This window comes from Pelobates fuscus, chromosome 5, assembly GCF_036172605.1.
Source record: "Pelobates fuscus isolate aPelFus1 chromosome 5, aPelFus1.pri, whole genome shotgun sequence".
Lineage (NCBI taxonomy): Eukaryota > Metazoa > Chordata > Amphibia > Anura > Pelobatidae > Pelobates > Pelobates fuscus.
Genome location: NC_086321.1, coordinates 73,874,492 through 73,897,111, shown reverse-complemented (window position 1 = coordinate 73,897,111; position 22,620 = coordinate 73,874,492). Strand labels below are relative to the sequence as shown.

The 22,620-nt window shown below is 46.6% G+C and overlaps 1 protein-coding gene across 1 annotated transcript in view; it reads right to left on the bottom strand.

Moving 5' to 3' along the window:
* OSMR (oncostatin M receptor) overlaps positions 1-12,007 on the bottom strand; it is a 79,376-nt gene extending 67,369 nt beyond the window's left edge. The window contains exon 1 of the mRNA XM_063453991.1: positions 11,851-12,007. The gene's annotated coding sequence lies outside the window, so the exon portion shown is untranslated. The remainder of the gene's footprint in view (positions 1-11,850) is intronic.
* Positions 12,008-22,620: the final 10,613 nt, after the last annotated feature.

Sequence of the window (22,620 nt, the reverse complement as noted above, 5' to 3'; positions counted from 1 at the left end):
AGGGATTTGGACCCAAAATAGGGACGGTCCCTCTTAAATAGGGACACTTGGCGGATATGACATACCATTGAAGCTTGTGAAATTCGCTAAATGCAATGAACCACTTCAAGTCTGTTTATTTTAGCCAAGAATGTAAAACTAGCTACAAGTTAATCGCTTGTTGTGTACATTGGCAGAAATACAGTACTGGGGGATGGCGGACAAGGAGAATGTATGGGAGTTTGCTTAGGGGAGGCACAGTGACTTCCCAGGATTTGTAATGTTATGTCTACTTATCTCTATATTTAACAATTGTGGTTTTTGATGTGAAAAATTATAACAAACCTGGAAATCCACACCTTCGTATCCAGCTCCTTGTCAATTACTATGTGGTGTGTCCTTTGCACCTGTCAGACAGCATAGACAAAGCAGAGAATCGCAAAACGGACAATGTTTCTATTTCTTCTCTTAAATAGAAATGCTTGCCCTGCATTTGCCCTGTCTGAACTTGATTATGATGTAATTTGCTAAATCTTTACTATATTTTGTTTTAAATAGTGCATTTCATTTTTTGTTGGATTTTTATTATTAGTTAAAGTTGATTGTCAATGCATATTCAATGTTGTAAATTCCATATATATGACATTTCTGCTTTAACATAATACATACAAATGTATTATATTCTTTCAATAATATATTAAAGGAACACTATAGGGTCAGGAACATAAACATGTATTCCTGACCCGTTAGTATTAAAACCACCATCAAGTCCTCTCTGTCCTCCCTTTCCCCGTTGCCTCCCTAAATATAGTAAAATCTTACTTGCATTCAAGTCTGCTGCTGATGGCTCTGCCTCTAACCCACCTGCATACCTGACATCATCAGAATGGATTCTGTGAGCCAATCACAATGCTTTCACATATGATTGGCTGAGACTGTCAAGAAGGCAGATTGGGGGCAGAGCCAGCCCAAGACAAACACAGCCAATCAGCATCTCCTCACAGAGATGCATTCAATCAATGCATCTCTATGAGGAGAGTTCAGTGTCTGCATGCAGAGGGTGGGGATACTGAATGTCAGTACTGCAGTGTGCAGCACTGCCCCAAGAAGAACCTCTTATGCCTTACCAGTAACAATCCAGTATATTATAGTATATTATATTTCTAAATAATTTAGCCAGCTAAATTGCTGGCTGAGTCTCATGGGAAATATAGTCAGCAAGAAGTGCAGTGCTAAAGATAAGATATTACTATGTGAGGTTACTACTACAAAGTTTCATTCAATTTCTATATGCAGAGTATCAGACAAAGTTCTACCTGGCTAGGGAATAGTGTTTTCAGCTCCTGGTTGTATGAGACTACAGTGAAGAGCTGTGGAGGATCATCAGAGACTGCGGGTGAGAGAGGAGTAAAGTAACACTGTGATATGTGCATTTTTCACACTCTTCCTCCTCTGTAGTCATAGAGCTTCATGCATCTGTCCCTTTACGTTTCGCACACACCACAGAAAGTAGGCGGAAAGTAGGCCTGTGGCTGCTCACTATAAAAAAATAATAATAATAAGTTCCCCCCTCCCGAGCCCCTGGCCCCCACCCCTGAGCGGTGGGTGGGGGCCCTAATTTAAAATAATGGGGGGGGCTATTGTCCTCCCCCCGGGCCCCCACCCCTCAGCCGTGGGTGGGGGCCCTAAATCAGAATAAGGAGGGGGGACCTAATGTCCTCCCCCCTGGCCCCCACCCCTGAGCGGTGGGTGGGGGCCCTAAATTATAATAAGGGGGGACCTAATGTCCTCCCCCTGGCCCCCACCCCTGAGCGGTGGGTGGGGGCCCTAAATTATTATAAGGGGGACCTAATGTCCTCCCCCTGGCTCCCACCCCTGAGCGGTGGGTGGGGGCCCTAAATACTAATAAGGGGGGGTACCTAATGTCCTCCCCCCCAGGCCCCCACCCCTGAGCAGTGAGTGGTGGCCCTACAGTAAAATAAGGGGGGGGACCTAAGGTCCTCCCCCATGGTCCCCAGCCCTGAGCGGCAGGTGGGGGCCCTCAATACTAATAAGGGGGGGACCTAATGTCCTCCCCCCTGGCCCCCACCCCTAAGGCGGGTGGGGGCCCTAAATATTAATAAGGGGGGACCTAATGTCCTCCCCCCTGGCCCCCACCCCTGAGCGGCGGGTGGGGGCCCTAAATACTAATAAGGGGGACCTAAGGACCTCCCCCCTGGCCCCCACCCCTGAGCGGCGGGTGGGGGCCCTACAAAAATCCCCCCCAGGTGACTAGGGGTCCCCAAACCCCTAGTCACCCCCTCACCCCCCCAATAAAAATTATCCCCCTACCTACCCCCCTCACCCTAAAAACTAATGAGGGGGGACCTTTAACTAAGTACCTGTAAAGAAAAAATAAAACCTACCATTCAATGTTTTCTTTCTTCTAAAATCTTATTTTTTCAGCCCCAAAAAAGGCCAAATAAAAAAACATAATAACCGACGCAATTATATATAAAAAAAACGAGCGCAAAATTAGGCTCAGAGCACTCTGATTGGTGGGTTTAAGCCATCCAATCAGAGTGCTCTGACAGGTAAATGAAGAGACTGACAGGTAAGTCTCTACATTTACCTGTCACAGCACTCTGATTGGTTGGTTTGAAATCCACCAATCAGAGTGCTCTGTGTCATTTTACACAGCGTGAGAAAGTTCTTTGGAATTTTCCCACGCTGTGTAATTTGACTCATAACTCTCTGATTGGTGGATGCAGTAACCAATCAGAGAGTTATGAGTCAAATTACACAGCGTGGGAAAATTCCAGTATTAGTAAATTTGGCTGAAAGACCAATTTAGGTCTTTCAGCCTTTTGGTAGATAACTCCCTAATGCTGTGAGAATTAGGGAGTTATCTACTAAGCGGCTGCAAGAGAAGTCCCGAGGTGCCGAAGTCCTGAAATTCCAAAATTCCGAATTTACGAAGTGCCGAAGTTGCCGAATTTACGAAGTGTCGAAGTGTCGAAGTGTCGAAGTGCCGAAGTTCCGAAGTGCTGAAGTGCCGAAGTTCCGAAGTTGCCGAATTTCCGAAGTGTCGAAGTGCCGAAATGCTGAAGTTCCGAAGTGCTGAAGTGCCGAAGTTCCGAAGTTGCCAAAGTTCCGAAGTCTTGAAGTGCCGAATTGCCGAAGTCTCGAATAGCAAAAATCCCGAATTTCAGAATGCCGAACCGAACCGAAAATTTTCCCCATGCACATGCCTAGTTGCTGCTCATTTTGTTGCAATAAATCTGCCGTCGGCTTTCACATTTGGAGTGCCTGTGAATCTTTCTTATTGCCTTGTCGTATTGGGATCGCTGGTCCTGTTCCAGAGCACCTGTGGCCATTGGGAGTGAGTGTGGTTCCTGCAACCAACTTTTTCAAAAATAGGAGCAGCCACACTGAGATTCACTTTAGTTAGTACCAAAACACTAAGGTCCTGGAGCTCATGCTTTAGTCATGTAGCCCCATGTAGCTAGAGCGCAGCTAAGCGGAAAAAGGCCTTGACAGGGGTTAGGAGGCGGGCTTAGGAGGAAGTAAGCAAGGGTTGGATTATGGGTAAGTAGGATTGGCTATTTAAATGAGCAGCCATTTTAGGTGAGTCATTCTAACTTTCTACCTGGTTGAGTTTGTGTTCACCTTGGTGTGCGCGGACTTTGCTTGGTTGGATTTTCTTTTGTCTCCTCTGCAGGGCCAATGGACGACGTGGAGCGTTTGCTGGAGGGGATCAGGTCGGCAGCACGGCATCAGGGTGTGGACTGGCTACGGGCACAGCTCGGCCCTGCCCTGGCGGAGGCGGCGGATCGGGACGGTGATGGCGGGAGACCGGTCAGGGCCCGGAGGCCCCCGAGGAGGCTAAGCCCGGGCACGGGGCCCGGTGAAGTTGTCCCCGGAAGCAGTGGGGTTTCGGTTGCGACCGGCAGCAGGCCCGGGAGCCGCGTGGTCGAGGCCTTGCCTCCCTGCGTGCGGACGGAGCCTCGGATGAGCACTCGGCGGCAGAAGGATGTCGCGGACGGGGGCGCTGCTGCTTTCGGGTCGGAAGTGGCCGGGCGGCCCCCTGGTGTTGCAGGACCCACGGAGGGGAGGTCTGGGAGGGCTTCCCCTCCATCGGAGAGTGACGAGGATGACGAGGCTGGATCCGGGAGACCGCATGGCCGGCCTGGGAGGCAACAGGCAAGTGCAGGGTGCTCCGGCCGGGGCCCTCTTGGCGGGAAGGTCGTTAGGGGGAGCTCTGCCACGGAGAGAGGCGGGAGTAGGCCAGTGGGGGGCGCCCAGGCCATAGTCCTAAGGGGGGAGGGTCCTGGGGCCCCTAAGCGTAAATGTGGATCGAAAGGAGTGAGTTCCAGGGGCGGGGGGGGGTCTCGGGATGTGGCCAGGTCAGAGAGCGGGTCCCCCGTAGGGGTGGTGGGTAGGTCTGGGCTGTCGGGGTCTAGTAAGCAGGGAGGTAGAGGTAAAGGGGCGGTGGTGGTAGGCGCGGGAAAAGGGGTTCCGGAGGCAGTCAGACAGAGGAATAAGGGAGGTCGGGGACTGGGATCCTCAGTAGTGGTCGGGCGGCGGGGGGGCCCGGGTTCTGGGAGTAGTAGCGACAGTCCATCACCCGTTAGATCGCAGGGGTCCTGGGAGGCGCGGGGGAGGTCGGGTCGGCACTGCTCCCCCTCGGACAGCTCGGCAGGGGAATGTGCGGCAGCCCCTAGGTATGGTCGGCAGGGGCGGCCTACTAGTAGTGACGGGAGGAGTCGTAGCCCCAGGGGTTCCCGGGTGCCACGTGGTGGTAGAGGTCTGCGGGAGGCTTCGGTACAGAGCAGGCGCTCCCGGGGTCGTGACGGGAGGGGTATTGATGTCCGTTACACCCTACCCAGGACTTCTTCTCCTTGTCCTAGATCTCGGAGCCGTTCCGCCTCCTCACAGGCTGGTCACCGGGTGGGCTCCCCTCTTCCTGGATGTCGGGCGATCTGCACTGCAGCCCCCACCGTCCCGGTGTTGGGGGGCTTGGCCGGTGAGTCCAGTGGGTCGATACACTCTAGCGCTTTAATTACCACACTTCAGGCACTACTCCACTCATTGGGGGCGGGGGGTGACACTAGCGGCATTGGTCAGGTGTGGGCTCCGGGTGCTGTGGCTACGGGCTCTCGGGTTGGGAATTCCACAGGGCCTAGTTCGGGCGGGGACATGGTGGTGCCGCAGGAAGTAGGGGAGACTGGGAGCGAGCGGGCGGAGTTGACCGGGGGTATTCCCGACGCGGCTAGACAGCACGCGTATGTGTCGTTTGCGGGCCCGTTGGGGGTTCATTTGAAGCAGGACATGAAGGATAAGATATGGAAGGGGGAGTTCTGTGAGATCTTCTCCCTCCTCCCATTGGAGGACTTTATAGACCTCAAGGAGGAGGATAAGAAGGACGAGAAGAAGGAGGAGGAGGAGAAGAGGAAGCGGTATCGCAAGATTCCGAAATCCTTTGGGAATTGGCTGAGTGCTTTTTGTGTGCTGGCTAGCGTGCTCGGCGAGAAATCGCCGGGGTTATGCTCCTCTCTGTTTTGCTATTTGGATGGCATTTGGGAAGCGTACCGGACTTACGGGGGGTTGGCGTGGTGGCGGTATGACGAGCAGTTTAGGCAGCGGCTGGCGGCTAACCCGGGTATGCGGTGGGACCAAATGGACCTGCCACTCTGGATGAAGCTAATGATGGCGCAAAAGGCGCAGCCCTTTCAGAACTCGGCCGGCGCTAGGGGGCAGTCCGCCTCGTCGGCCGCCTTACCAAAGGGCTTATGTTGGCTCTATAATGAGGGCCAATGCAAATGGGGGACCACCTGTCGCTTCAAGCACGAGTGCTCCGGCTGCGGAGGCGCTCATGGGCTCAACCGCTGCTTCAAGAAGGGGAAGTCCGGTGGCGCCGGTGCTGCTGTCGTGGCCGGGGGAGGGGGTGCATCCGCTTCCCCTGGGCTTAACCCCAGTGAGGCTAAGCGCGATGGAGCCATGGCTAAGCCGCTACGATAACAGGGCGGATGCCGCTGTGCTCCTGGCGGGTTTTGCTAAGGGGTTTTTCATTCCGTTTCAGGAGCGGGAGGGGGGATCGGGGAGGCTGCGCAACCTGAAGTCTGTGGCTGACTTCCCGGACGTGGTTAGGGAGAAGCTGGGCAAGGAAGTCGGGCTGGGCCGCATGGCAGGCCCGTTCGCAGTGCCTCCGCTGGAAGGCCTGCGGATTTCTCCACTTGGGGTGGTTCCCAAGAAGGAGCCGGGTAAATTTAGACTCATTCACCATCTCTCGTACCCGAAAGGGGAGTCGGTGAATGACAGTATTCATAAGGACTTGTGCTCTGTGTCTTATGCATCTTTCGACCGGGCGGTCGATCTGGTCCGGCGGGCCGGGCGTGGGGCTCTGATGGCGAAGGTGGACATTGAGGCCGCGTTTCGGCTGCTGCCGGTCCACCGGGACTGTCATCACCTGCTGGGGTGTTTCTTCGAAGGGGACTACTTCGTGGACTTGTGCCTGCCCATGGGTTGTTCCATTTCGTGCTCCAATTTTGAGAAATTTAGCACTTTTCTCGAATGGGTGGTACGGGTGGAAGCGGGGAATCGTTTTATTGTGCATTATCTGGATGATTTTCTGTGCGTGGGGCCGGCTGATTCCTTGGATTGCCTGCGCCTGCTGCGGACGGTTGAGTGGGTGGCGGGCCACTTCGGGGTTCCGCTGGCGGCGGATAAAACTGAAGGCCCGACCACGTGTCTGAGTTTCCTGGGTCTGGAGATTGACTCTGGGTTGGGCGAATGTCGGCTGCCCCGAGATAAGCTGGACAGGCTTCGAGGGGCGGTGGCTGCTGTGGCGGGGGCGCGCAAGGTTACTCTGCGGCAGCTCCAGTCTTTGATTGGGCTGCTCAATTTTGCGTGTCGGGTCATTCCGATGGGAAGGGTCTTCAGTCGCAGCTTGTCGGCCGCTACTGCGGGGGTTCGGTCCCCGCACCATTTCATCCGGGTGTCGGCGGCCATGAAGGCGGACTTGGGCATTTGGGATGCCTTCTTGCGGGATTTTAATGGGACGGTGTTGTTCAGGCAGGAGGGCCAGTCGTCGGCCGAGCTTGAGCTTTTCACGGATGCATCGGGCAGCGTGGGTTTTGGGGCATATTTTGGTGGCTGCTGGTGTGCGGAGAGGTGGCCGGACTCTTGGGGTTCGAGCCCTCTTATGCGCAACTTGGCTTTCCTTGAGTTGTTCCCGTTAGTCGTTGCGATGGCACTATGGGGCGACAGGCTGCGTGATCGGAAAGTGGTCTTTTTCTCGGATAACATGGCAGTGGTTCACGCGGTGAATCATCAGTCTGCGGCCTCAAGGCCGGTGGTTAGGCTGCTTAGGCGACTGGTATTGCTGTGTATGTCTCGGAATGTTGTTTTTCGCGCGCGGCATGTTCCCGGTTATTTGAATGAGGTGGCTGATGCTCTGTCTCGTTTTCAGTGGTCCCAATTCTGGCTGGTGGCGCCGGGGGCTTCGAAGGACGGGCAGGCTTGCCCGGACGAGATTTGGCAGCTGGGAACATCCTGCTTGGAGGACTTGTGAAGGCTTCCCTGGCGCCGGCCACTTGGGCCTCGTACAGTAAGGTTTGGGGCTTGTGGGAGCGGTCGCTGGACGGGCTGGCCATGGACAGCGGGGAGGCCCTGCGGGATGCTTTCCTGTGGTACACCTGTCAGTTGCTGGCTAAAGGGGCGTCGCCTGCCATGGTGGACAGGTCCATGGCGGCGATGGCATTTTGGTTCAGATGGCATGGGAAGGAGGACTTTACTAAGACCTTCATTATCAGGCAGGCCCTGAAGGGCTATCGCAAGGGACGCAGGTCGCCGGATACCAGGCGCCCGGTGTCGGTTCGACTACTGGGGGATTTGGTGGGTTTATTGCCTGAAATCTGTTTCGATGGGTTCGAGGCTTCGCTGTTCAAGGTGGCGTTTATTTTGGCGTTTTTTGGGGCATTCCGAATTGGGGAACTGGTGAGCGCTAATAAGAGGGTGCAAGGGGGCCTGCAATTTTCGGGGGTTCGTGTCTTGGATGGGAAGGTGGTGGTGCACCTCGGCAGATCCAAAACGGACGTCCGCGGCGTGGGCCGGGACGTGGCACTGGGGGCCTTGCCGGGCTCGGCTTTGTGCCCATTGGCTGCTACGGCAGAGTACCTGGCGCGGAGGCCAGCGATGGGGGGTTCCTTGTTGGTGCATGCCGACGGATCCTCCCTCTCTCGGTTTCAGTTCACGAAAGTTTTTCGGTTGGGCTTGGGCAAGTTAGGGCTTCGTGCTGAACGATTTGGAACGCACTCGTTCCGTATTGGGGCTGCCACGGAGGCGGCTCGGTTGGGATTGGGGGACGAGGTGGTGAAGCGGATCGGGAGGTGGGAATCGGTAAGATTCCGTTCCTATGTCCGATTGGGTCTGTTGGAGTAATGAGATTGGGGACCGTTTTATGCAAAGAAAAAAAAAAAAAATAAAAATATTTTGGGAATAAGAGACTTGTAACTGGCTGTACTGAAATGGTTTACTGTGTTATTTGGGCTGGGGTGGGGGTCTCTGTCGGACTTCCCTCATCATTTGTTTTTTCCCCCCAGGGCGTGAGGCATGGATCGTGGGCCATTCGTTTGTCTTCTGGGCCGAGAGGAGGGCCGCAGCTCGAGCGCAAGGCCAGCAGCTGGGTTTTCCGAGAGGCCAGTTGGCAGTTCGCTGGTTTGGGTATCGGGGTTTCTGCTGGGGGGATGTTTGTGGTAAACTGTTTGGGATGCTGGCGGCGGGATACACGCCAGACTTACTGGTCCTACATATTGGGGGTAATGACCTGGGCCTTACGCCACAACGCCGGCTGGTGAAGTGGATGAAGCAGGACATCAATAAGTTGAGGGGCCTGCTTCCGGGGGTCATGTTGGTTTGGTCGGAGATTGTCCCGAGGCGCAGGTGGCGACACGCTCGGGATCCAGGACGCTATGGATAGGTGCAGGAAGAAAGTGAATAGCTTGATGGCAAGCTTTGTGCGGAAGGTAGGGGGTGTGGTGGTAAGGCACCTTGAGCTGGAGGAAGGGTTGCCAGGATACTACCGCTCGGATGGTGTTCACCTCTCGGAGGTGGGTTTGGACCTGCTCAACTTGGGTTGGCAGGATGGTATACGGATGGCTCTGTTTCTTCGGGGTGGCGGAGCTCAGACAGCTTAAGGGGTCAAGGTCTGAGCTTGTGGCGGGACGGGGAGCCGAAGGAGAGGAAATAGGCTCCCCTGGATGAACGTGAGGTGGAATAAACAGATTGTGGTCATCGGTGGTTGAGAGGTTTCGAGTCCTGGAGGTGACTCAGAACCTGGTGGGGCAGGGGTATCCGGGTATACCCCTGCCGTGGTTAATGGATGGTTGGCACTTTGGAATGTTGGTGTATGTTATAAATATGTTATAAATATGTATAGGTGTTATTATATGGGGGTCATTGCCTTTTGTATGGTAGCCGAAGGAACAGGATGCGAGGGGGCGGAGTATGGGGGGCAATGACCCATGTTTAATATGTTAATTTATTATTGTTATTATTATTATTATTATTATTGTTATAATTATTGGTTAATAAAGCTGTGGACAAATTTCCCCATAATACTTAGTGTCTGCGTGTTATTGGGTTAGGATATGGGGGTGGTTTGTCCTGGATTCCGACTGCCCAAATGGCGACTATACACCTGTCATGTAGCCCCATGTAGCTAGAGCGCAGCTAAGCGGAAAAAGGCCTTGACAGGGGTTAGGAGGCGGGCTTAGGAGGAAGTAAGCAAGGGTTGGATTATGGGTAAGTAGGATTGGCTATTTAAATGAGCAGCCATTTTAGGTGAGTCATTCTAACTTTCTACCTGGTTGAGTTTGTCCCACCCACCCTCCCTTTGTTTGTTATGTGTTTATTTAACCCGTTTCTTTCACAGCGGCGGGACGGGGAGCCGAAGGAGAGGAAATAGGCTCCCCTGGATGAACGTGAGGTGGAATAAACAGATTGTGGTCATCGGTGGTTGAGAGGTTTCGAGTCCTGGAGGTGACTCAGAACCTGGTGGGGCAAGGGTATCCGGGTATACCCCTGCCGTGGTTAATGGATGGTTGGCACTTTGGAATGTTGGTGTATGTTATAAATATGTTATAAATATGTATAGGTGTTATTATATGGGGGTCATTACCTTTTGTATGGTAGCCGAAGGAACAGGATGCGAGGGGGCGGAGTATGGGGGGCAATGACCCATGTTTAATATGTTAATTTATTATTGTTATTATTATTATTATTATTATTATTGTTATTGTTATAATTATTGGTTAATAAAGCTGTGGACAAATTTCCCCATAATACTTAGTGTCTGCGTGTTATTGGGTTAGGATATGGGGGTGGTTTGTCCTGGATTCCGACTGCCCAAATGGCGACTATACACCTGTCATGCTTGATGCTGAGATGAGACACCAAATGTAGGATTCAGCCACTTTTATTTGGTTAAGTAGATATTTCTCCAAAACTTAGTTTTTTCCTCTACTTTTTCCACACACAGCCAACATATATTCCTCTGTATCTTACTGAAAGTGTGCTACATAGTATACAACTAGAGGGAAAGGATTTAATTGGAGGTTCCAAAGTCATGTTGTAAGGGAAAGTTTAAAAAAGAGGAATATATATGTCTATTGATAGTGCAAGTAAAGACATTGCTTTTTGTAGACTTGCAACAACAGGTTGCGTACCAATATTTAGGAGATATTAAATGATCAAGAAGAAAAAGCACTGCATAAGTAAAATAGGTTAAAAACAACAAACATTCAAGTCTATCAGGATCAACCAGGTAAACTATAAACAGAGAGAATACCTAATGGTAAACAGTGAATTATGGAAAATAAATTATGGTAAAGATTTGAAGAAATAGTAATAAATCACAAGTCTATAGGTTGAATAGTTCATAAATGTCTCCAGAAAACAGTGGACATGCATTTTTATATTACATGTGTTTCTATGTATGGTAGTCAGTGTGTGTGTATGAATGTGTGCCTGTAAGTACTGTATGTTAGTGTTTCTCTGTCAGTGTGCGAGCGTCTATATTTGTGTGGACTAATAGTACCCCACACAGTTATCTCACCCAGGTGTGGGTGTCCCTGTTGAACACACCGCAAGTTCCATGCAATAAGCAATGCTCCACAGTTGTTTAGGAAGCTATCCAATAGATGTATAGATAAAAACATAAAAAATAGAAAACTTAAATTTGGCACTTATCAAGGAATGTATTCGCTAAAATATGATTTTGGAGAAATTAAAAAGGAATAAAAAAATTCTAGGACAAAATAGCCATGCTCAAAAAATAGCTGAGATTTGGATATTTTCCAATTTGATGATTTTGTTGTAAAAATCAGTATTTCCTGTCAATTATTTACATTTGCCAGTGCAACACATGCACACTCAAATTATCCCAGAGTGTAGAACTCGGCAGTGTGCGGTAAGATGCGGATGCTGAAGATTACTATGAAAAAGCTTGTTTGAGCAGGGCCTTCTTCACCTCTTGTGTCTATTATTCTGTATGTCTATTACTTTTTGTCAGATTTCCCCTTCTATAATTGTAAAGCGCTGTGGAATATGTTGGCACGATGTAAATGCCAATAATAATATATAAAAAAAAAAAATCTAGGTCCCCTAATACTTTATAACTAATGATTTGCTCCTATACTGACACAGTTAATAATAAAACGAGCTTTCTAGAGTTGTAATAAACACGATTCAGGGCCTGTATAAAACATCTTCAGCATATACTGTTTAATCTGTACATTATCACTATGGAGATCGAGGTTACATTTACTTATTTTACGGAAAGCAGCACTGGAAAATTCAACACAAAATATCGCAAGGGATAGTTGTACTTACTGTATATGTAGATAAAGATTATTTTCTTGGATGCCAAAGATTCCACAGAGCCAGTTGAAGCAGCAGGAAATGTCTGAGTTGGCTCGACAACTTTCACTGTACAACTTTATAGGACTGTTCAATGAACCATGAGAACATAACTGGATATTTTAGAAGAGTTTCAGATTGTTGTTCCCTGTTAGCTGGGTTGTCCTGAAATCCTACACTGGTGTGGGCGGCATTACAGGAAGAGGGGGGTGACTCATCTTGGCTCTCTGCGTGAACATGAATTTAAAGAGAAAAATGAAAATATTTTCTTTGGACCTGATTCTTTTAATACAGTCAAATAAACAAGCTTAAACACGTATAACATTGCCAAAACGAAAGGGACTACAGACGGATAAGATTTAGCTTCCCGTAAAGGTTTTTAGCATGCACTGCCTGCTGTGCGAACAAACACTCAATTAATATAAAACAGGCAACCTAATGAAAATTGTATAAATAATTGTGGATTAGGAAATAATGGATAAATAATGATCTGCTTATACTGTGCATTTCCTGTATAGCCGATACTACATAAAAAACTGAGTAATGATTTTCAACGTTTGAAGAAACTACACATTCACAGAGTTCCGTGTATCGGCTTGGGTTTATCTGTGAAGCTGGAGCCTTTATTCACTTAAAAACAAATTGTAGAGAATTGAAAACTAGATTGCAACATGAAGGCTATAATAGGCCAACCGTGACTATGTGAATGGGTGCATTTTTCCAAATCAGCACCTTTATAAAAAAAAAAAATGCAATTATGTGTTTAGTGAATAAACCTCTAAGTCTTGCAAAATAACAGTAATTAGGGATATTGACTAAATAATGAACTGCTGTGAATCCACCTGTGAATTGCAAATTGTAGACTGTGTTCACTGAGTAGGAAACACAGTTGAGAAAGTTTCCAGTGTTTCCTATATTCTTGTCTTAACTTTTCCTACTTGATGAATGTCTTTATTTAGCAAGGGTGGGCTGTTTTCTGCTATGACATGGGGTCTTGCTAATAATACACAGGGCTATTTACTAAAGAGAGAATTCAGAGTGAATTGCATTAAACTGAATGCATACCCTCCATTTGGTTTACTATGTACAGGCTCTATAGCTTGACCACCTATTATACCAAGTTAAAACAGGGCCAATTAGACCTCCTACATGTCTTTTATACTAGACATATGTTATAATGCTTATTCAGAGCCTATTGTGTATTCTATTGTTATGCCTATTGTCCCAAGCCCATAACTGATACGCAAAGTAGATGGTGGGAACCGCACTCAATCCCAGCGGCCAAGGGTGCTCCGGATCAGGACCAGCAATCCCAGAATTATACACGAAAGAAGAAAGGACCACAGGCACTCCAAATTGAAACCGTATGCAGATTTATTAGGAAAAAATGCAACGCCAAGCAACGTTTCGACCAACAAAAATACCTTTGTTGGTCGAAACGTTGCTTGGCGTTGCATTTTTTCCTAATAAATCTGCATACGGTTTCAATTTGGAGTGCCTGAAGCCCATAACTGATGTCACAATGTTCCCATCTTACCATAACTCATGCATTGGAAAAGTGTATTATTGAGTGAATACCTCCAATAAAATACAAATTAAAAAAAAAAAATATCTGAACTGATAGCTGACTTAAATAACTTTTTTTTATTCAGCTATTTTGACAAAAAATCTGAAATTCACTTTGAATTCACCTTGAATTCTATCTTTAGTGAATAACCCAGATCATTTTCTTATAACATTAATATTTAGTGCTGCAGATTTTGTAGTTGATATTTAAAGGATTATTCCAATCACTATGACCGCTTCAGTGATTTGAAGTTGTCACGGTGCCTGGAGTCTGTATGAGCAGCATTTTGCCATGAAACATTACACATATAGAATGTAACCTCTTTGCTGATGGAGTTGTAATTCCTGTTCTGGCAGCGTTAATGGGGCTGGCTATTGTCAATTATGTGCATATTGCAATGGACAGAATGTTATTCATTGGCTTAGTGTGGTCTGCTTCTGCAGCTCTGCAGAACTGCAAGGAGAAAAAAAGCATGGAGACTCTGCTCCTGGCGAGGGCCAACCATTGCAAAATGGCTTACCTCATTAGCGAGGAATGGGGCGAGGGTACTCCTGGCATTCTAACCACTGCAGCAAGCTGCAGCCATTATGAGACTTGGAGTAAACTTTTAAGCAAATGGAAAAACATACATAAAATTTATATTTGTATTAAGATTCTTGAACAATATCCTGATGACTTAGTTTGATCCTTGCAGGGTGACTTTATCCCAAGAATCGTTTCATTTCCGATTCATTTGAATTTATTCACTAAACAATGAATTGCAGTAAACTGAAAAAAATTATTGCAAAATGTCGGCTACAATACCCAACCTTTGACTCCAGGAGAGCTGGTGGAGGTTTACAAATTAGCTGTTTTTAATGAAAGTTTGGGATTTGTTTTTCAGTTCACTTCAAGTTCCTTTTTAGTAAATATAAACCATAGAATTTGTAAAGATATGCCATTACCTCGCCACCTCCAAAGTCAGCTATGATGGTAACTAAAACAAGTCAAACAATATACAGGTAGCGCCAAGAAAAATACTCCAAACTCAATAGTATATAATAAGAGCAATAAAAAAAACCCACAGGATATAAAAAGAGTCCATTATAAAAGAATAAAAAATATTAAATGGTACGGCACAGTCTCAAAGGTGGCAATAGATCTTCTAGTACCAGGTATGGGACTTTCTTGGTAGCTTCGCTTAATAGCAGAATATGAAAAGGAAGCAAAAATAGAGGCAAGTTAAAAACCCACTGCATCTAAACCCAAAACTCAAGTTAAAAACCCACTGCATTTTAACTTGAGAACTTTGGTACCAGAAGGTTTAAATGCTGATTTTGATCTTTTTAATTTTATGTAGAATCCATATTTAATATGTTTTTAATTGTCACTGTTTAGCAGATATGCCTATAGACTGTTTCTTTTTTTAAATTAATTTTCTATAAATTGTTATATCTCTTGTCTAAAAATGCAAATTTTATACTTATTGAGCCCCAGGGGCTCTGTGTTTGTAAGTACTGAGTTGGCATTAGTTTTTGAACTTTGCTCCTTACTGTACTACCCTTTCGTATGTTTATGTACTCTTTCTAAGGATGGGATATGCATTCTCCATAGGAGCCAGGATGGGATATGCATTCTCCAACGGACCCAGAGGCTATCCACACCAGAGCTAGGTTTTATAGTTCCCTGTTTGTGAGTGTTTTATTTATAAACCTTGCTTCTATAAAATTTTACTTATTTAAGAGTTGCACAATGTGGTACTATTTGTATTTCTAGGTTCTGGAAGTAATAATACTTAAAAGCACCAAGGTTATTGTTTTAAGGTAATTCTTAAACATTTTTTTTATATAGCGCTACACTTCTGTATCTTTGCACAAGATTAGCTGCTCCCAAGAAGCTCTGGACCAGGAGATCCCATTCGGGACGCACCAGGCAGTATTTGCTGCACTGGAGGACAATCAGTTTCCAGCTAGCTTCTGGCTGCAGCTGCTTGTGACAGGTACGTATGGATGCGAGAACTTTGCAGGATTTGTCCCCAGGTAGGAGAGCAGAGCATGTAGAATGCTTTGTATAGCAGATTAGTGTAGGAGCTCTATTAAGATGCATCCATCCACCATGATGGTCAGGACTTGCCCCAAGCATAAATAATTTGTTTACCTAGCTAGATCTCAGTTCATAGATCTCTCTTTACCTTTTGTGTTTGTCTACAGGGCCGGTGCAACCATAATGCGGCACAGGTGGTCTGCAGCCTTATGGCACACCGGCCCAGGGGGGTATATCCAAGTGACCGTCAGGAACTTCATGCTAGTCACTATGTAGCACTGCTGCCTAAATTCACCCCTAGTGGCATTGGTACAGAGAACTATAACAAATTCTTGTTATCAAGATCCCCATGTAAGTAACTGAAAACAAGAACGTATACGTGGACATAATCAACATTTTTGCATGTTAAGTCAAACTATAGGGCGAACTCTGTTTTGGCCACTCCCAACACAGAAGGGCAACTATGTTAGTCATCACAACCCAGTGAAATAAACTCTGCAAGGAGGATTTTCTTGCTCTCCCCCTCTCCTTCCAGTGGGGGGAACCCAAAAAGACAAATAAAATTACATACCATGATGAGAAATAAAACAAAGCAAAACAGACAAAAAAAAAAAAAACGGATTTGAGAGATTTCACCATATCAAAATAAAGTTGTGTTCTCATGACAAAGCCTGGCGAATTATCGCCTGTGGAGAACCGTCTCTCTATCTGCGCATAGAAAGATCCGGAAAAAAATGCATTTAACTGAACTATGTATTACAAGGTTAGGGTCCCCTGCTTGAGGGCAGCTCATCAACAAGTAGAGATGCCTGATATCGATAGTTCTTCCTTCATAGATGGAATGGGTGAAGAAACTGTACACAGGAATGTACTTGATTCCAAGTACCATTCGTGGAAATCTCCAGGGGGTTTTACAATCTCACTGTTATTCAAATTTCACTTGAACACAAAAGAGAAGGGAAGGGTATCAAACGTAAAAACTTTTTTCATTTATTATTCAGCCCTTTTTTCTTTTTTCTTATTTCACCCCCTTTTTCTTCTCTACTCTCTCCTCCCTTTCTGTACTTGTGGCCCCACCATGTCTTTCCTCTCTCTTAGCAGCCAGTGGAATTCGCCCCACATAGAACCCCCCAATGTGATCCCCAAAACTGCCATCGAACAGGCAAATACTAGATGCACAGGGGACACCTGACCACAAGAGCAGCCGACTGGGGGCCCGGAAAGCACTCACTTTTCCCCTAAATTTCTTGTCCTGCAGGTAAATCGGAAAAAACTGTTCACATGTGGTGCATGTGCAGCAATTTTCTCTAGGTTGTGCCCCATCATTTGAATACATAAAACATAAAAAATAAGGTTACCCAAAGCAAAAAAAAAAAATACATGACAATATACTCTCCACTTCTCAAATCAATCCAGTCCCCAGTGAACCTGCATTGAACATCAGGACCATCAGGGTTAGTCACTTAAGTCATAGCCGACCTATTTATTTGGTTAAACTGCTTACATTTTTACATTAAATCCAGACAAATAAATAAATAAATATTGAAGAAAAATAGGCAAATATTTATTGATCGCTTTTTGCTAATGTAATTAAATCGATACCATAGTTTTTCTTTAACCAATAATAAAGGGTAGCGATCGGTGATGGCTGAAACATTAGGACCAGTCATATAAGGATTTGTTTTCTTGGGGACTTCTTGTGGCGTGTTTCATTTACTATATGAAATAATCCACGCCTAACACAAGGTTGAATAAAGCTTGACAGAAAGAAGCACGAATACAGAACCCAAACATCCAGTCCTTGCTGTGTCTAAATATACTTGAAACAAAATATTTAATGTTTTGATATAGTCTACAAGAATAACATCCACTGCTCAAAGTCCAGTTTATGTGGTCTTAGCCCTCCCAGGCAAATCTGTAAAAAAAATTCTGCCCTATTTAATTTCTCTTTACTCTATTTGCACAATAACTTCATAAAAGGATGTAAATCTAGAAATTAGTGTAATTGTTAAATTGTTTTGACACTATATTTACCTCATCCATTTATATTATAGCTCTCATCCACTACTTATGGATGAGGACTAGAGGCACTCTAAGTATTGCAACAAACAAACCATATGAATGCAAGATCTCAACTACAAAGAAGGGTGCCACACTGAAATTACCCACCAAATAAAGATCATTCTTAGGTTAATAGAAGATATTTAAATAAAGTTTTATTAGTAACTAGTGATGTCCCGAATGGTTCGCTGGCGAATAGTTCCCGGGGAACATAGCTTGTTCGCATTCACCAAGGACGGCGAACATATGCGATGTTCGGTCCGCCCCCTATTCGTCATCATTGAGTAAACTTTGACCCTGTACCTCACAGTCAGCAGACACATTCCAGCCAATCAGCAGCAGACCCTCCCACCTCCTAGACAGCATACAATTTAGATTAATTCTGAAGCTGCATTCATTTATTTTTTTTTGTATTATTTTTTTTTTGTGTGTTTATTATACATTATCCCCCATAGCCAGTAACCTGTAATTATTATACATTATTCCCCCATAGCCAGTAACCTGCGTTTATTATACATTATCCCCCCGTAGCCAGTAACCTGTGTTTATTATACATTATCTCCCATAGCCAGTAACCTGTGTTTATTATACATTATCCCTCCATAGCCAGTAACCTGTGTTTATTATACATTATCCACCCCATAGCCCTAAATACTAAAAAGAAGGAGGGACCTAAGGTCCTCCCCCCTGGCCCCCACCCCTGAGCGGCGGGTGGGGGCCCTAAATACTAATAAGGGGGGGACCTAATGTCCTGGCCCCGACCCCTGAACGGTGGGTGGGGGCCCTACAGTAAAATAAGGGGGGACCTAATGTCCTCACCCCTGGCCCCCACCCCTGAGTGGCGGGTGGGGGCCCTAAAAAAAATGTCCGTCCCCCCAGGTGACTAGGGGTCCCCAAATCCCTAGTCACCCCCTCCCCCCCCCAAAAAAAGTATCCCCCTACCTACCCCCCTCACCCTAAAAATAATGAGGGGGGGGACCTTTAACAAAGAACCTGTAAAGAAAAAGAAAAAAAACAAAAAAACTTACCATTGGATGTTTTCTTTCTTCTAAAATCTTCTTTTTTCAGCCCAAAAAAAGGTCAAATAAAAAACCATAATAACCGACGCAATTTAAAAAAAAAAAAAAAAAAAAGATCAGAGTGCTCCGACAGGTAAATGAAGAGACTGACAGGTAGACAGGTATGTCTCTACATTTACCTGTCACAGCACTCTGATTGGTTGGTTTGAAATCCACCAATCAGGGTGCTCTGTGTCATTTTACACAGTGTGGGAAAGTTCTTTGGAATTTTCCCACGCTGTGTAATTTGACTCATAACACTCTGATTGGTTACTTCAGAGTGTTATGAGTCAAATTACACAGCGTGGGAAAATTCCAAAGAACTTTCCCACGCTGTGTAAAATGGCACAGAGCACTCTGATTGGTGGATTTCAAACCAACCAATCAGAGTGCTGTGACAGGTAAATGTAGAGACTTACCTGTCAGTCTCTTCATTTACCTGTCAGAGCACTCTGATTGGATGGCTTAAACCCACCAATCAGACTGCTCTGAGTCTAATTGCAGGGCGGGGCAAGGCTTTATAAGCCTTCCTCCGCCCTGCAGAGCTCAGTCTGCGCGGAGCCCTCCATGGGTGAAGATGGATTTTTTTTTTTGCGCTCTTTTCTTTTCCTTTTTTTTTTATTGCGTCGGTTATTATGTTTTTTTATTTGGCCTTTTTTGGGGCTGAAAAAAGAAGATTTTAGAAGAAAGAAAACATCCAATGGTAAGTTTTTTTTCGTTTTCTTTACAGGTTCTTAGTTAAAGGTCCCCCTCATTATTTTTAGGGTGATGGGGGTAGGTAGGGGGATACTTTTGTTTGGGGGGGAGGGCAAGACTAGGGGTTTGGGGACCCCTAGTCACCTGGGGGGGACATTTTTTTAAGAGCCCCCACCCGCCGCTCAGGGGTGGGGGCCGTGGGGGAGGACAATAGGTCCCCCTTATTAGTATTTAGGGCCCCCACCCACCGCTCAGGGGTGGGGGCCGGGGGACGACATTAGGTTCCCCCCCCTTATTTTACTGTAGGGCCCCCACCCACCGCTCAGGGGTGGGGGCCGTGGGGGAGGACAATAGGTCCCCCCCTATTGGTATTTAGGGCCCCCACCCGCCGCTCAGGGGTGGGGGCTAGGCGGGAGGACATTAGGTCCCCCCTTTTTAGTATTTAGGGCCCCCACCCGCCGCTCAGGGGTGGGGGCCGGGGAGTGGACATTAGGTCCCCCCCCCTATTTTACTGTAGGGTCCCCACCCACCGCTCAGGGGTGGGGGCCAGGGGGGAGGACCTTAGGTCCCCCCTTTTTTGTATTTAGGGCCCCCACCCGCCGCTCAGGGGTGGGGGCCAGGGGGAGGACATTATGTCCCCCCCTTATTAGTATTTAGGGCCCCCACCCACCACTCAGTGGTGGGGGCCGGGGGACGACATTAGGTTCCCCCCCTTATTTTACTGTAGGGCCCCCACCCACCGCTCAGGGGTGGGGGCCAGGGGGGAGGACCTTAGGACCCCCCCTTTTTAGTATTTAGGGCCCCCACCTGCCGCTCAGGGGTGGGGGCCAGGGGGAGGACATTAGGTCCCCCCTTATTAGTATTTAGGGGCCCCACCACCGCTCTTGTGGCCAGAAAGAGTCCCTGTGGGTTTTAAAATTTGCCTGCCTATTGAAGTCTATGGCGGTTCGCCGGGTTCACCCGTTCATAAACATTTGCGGAAGTTCGCGTTCGCCATTTGCGAACGGAAAATTTCATGTTCGCGACATCACTATTATTAACCAATATATAATTGAGACACATACAATAAACAAAACGTGCAAATAAAGTGTGATAAACAAAAAATAATAATACGTGGAAAACAATTAAAAAAGGTGGGGGGTGGAGAGGTAAAACTATCGAAGGTTAAAGGGACACTTTTATTTACCAAAACAACTTTAGCTTAATGAAGCAGTTTTGGTGTATAGATCATGTCCCCACAGTCATACTGCTCAATTATCTGTCATTTAGGAGTTTTGTTTATGAACCCTAGTCACACCTCCCTGCATGTGACTTGCACAGTCTTCCTAAACACTTCCTGTAGAGAGTCATCTAAAGTTTATTCTTCCTTTATTGCAAGTTCTGTTTAATTTACATTTTCTTGTCCCCTGCTATGTTAATAGCTTGCTAGACCCTGCAAGAGCCTCCTGTATGTGATCAAAGTTCAATTTACAAAGAAAGAGATATAGAGAATTGTTTAAGGTAAATTACATCGGATTGAAAGTCAAACCATTTTTTTTTCATGCAGGCTGTGTCAATCAGAGCCAGGGGAGGTGTGACAAGGGCTGCATAAACAGAAACAAAGTGATTTAACTCCTAAATGGCAGTGAATTGAGCAGTGAAACCTGAGAAGCATGATCTATACAATAAAACTGCTTCATTAAGCTAAAGTTGTTTAGGTGACTATAGTGTTCCTTTAAAAGTATACTTTTACATTTTTAAATGTCAGTATATACCAGTGATGGCGAACCTTTTTGAGCCCGAGTGCCCAAACCGCAATACATGCTAATTTTTTTTCCTTAAAGTGCCAACACGGCAATTAAACCTGAGTATTCAGGTTTAAGTTTAGAAAAAACAACTCGGACTGTTGTCCGAACTAATTAACAACTTTTGTTTTAAAAGAACACAACAACAGAGAGTTCAATGATACAAATTTTAAATAATGATATAAATAGATAAAATTAAGCTTATATTTATTAGTATCTCCAACAAATGCAATACATACACACACAGACTGCTGAATACATACACATACTGCTGAATACATACACAGACTGCTGAATACACACACACACACAAGACTGCTGAATATAGAGACTGATGAATACACAGACAGACAGTCTGCTGAGTACACAGACAGACAGTCTGCTGAGTACACAGACAGACAGTCTGCTGAGTACACACACAGACAGTCTGCTGAGTACACACACAGACAGTCTGCTGAGTACACACACAGACAGTCTGCTGAGTACACACACAGACAGTCTGCTGAGTACACAGACAGACAGTCTGCTGAGTACACACACAGACATTCTGCTGAGTACACACACAGACAGTCTGCTGAGTACACACACAGACAGTCTGCTGAGTACACACACAGACAGTCTGCTGAGTACACACACAGACAGTCTGCTGAGTACACACACAGACAGTCTGCTGAGTACACACACAGACAGTCTGCTGAGTACACACACAGACAGTCTGCTGAGTACACACACAGACAGTCTGCTGAGTACACAGACAGTCTGCTGAGTACACAGACAGTCTGCTGAGTACACACACAGACAGTCTGCTGAGTACACACACAGACAGTCTGCTGAGTACACACACAGACAGTCTGCTGAGTAGACAAACAGACAGTCTGCTGAGTAGACAGACAGACAGTCTGCTGAGTAGACAGACAGACAGTCTGCTGAGTACACACACAGACAGTCTGCTGAGTACACACACAGACAGTCTGCTGAGTACACAAACAGACAGTCTGCTGAGTACACAGACAGACAGTCTGCTGAGTACACAGACAGACAGACTGCTGAGTACACAGACAGACAGTCTGCTGAGTACACAGACAGACAGTCTGCTGAGTACACACACAGACAGTCTGCTGAGTACACACACAGACAGTTTGCTGAGTACACACACAGACAGTCTGCTGAGTACACACACAGACAGTCTGCTGAGTACACAGACAGTCTGCTGAGTAGACAGACAGACAGTCTGCTGAGTCGACAGACAGACAGTCTGCTGAGTAGACAGACAGACAGTCTGCTGAGTAGACAGACAGACAGTCTGCTGAGTAGACAGACAGACAGTCTGCTGAGTAGACAGACAGACAGTCTGCTGAGTAGACAGACAGACAGTCTGCTGAGTACACAGACAGACAGTCTGCTGAGTACACAGACAGTCTAATGAGTACACAGACAGTCTGCTGAGTAGACAGACAGACAGTCTGCTGAGTAGACAGACAGACAGTCTGCTGAGTACACAGACAGAAAGTCTGCTGAGTACACAGACAGAAAGTCTGCTGAGTAGACAGACAGA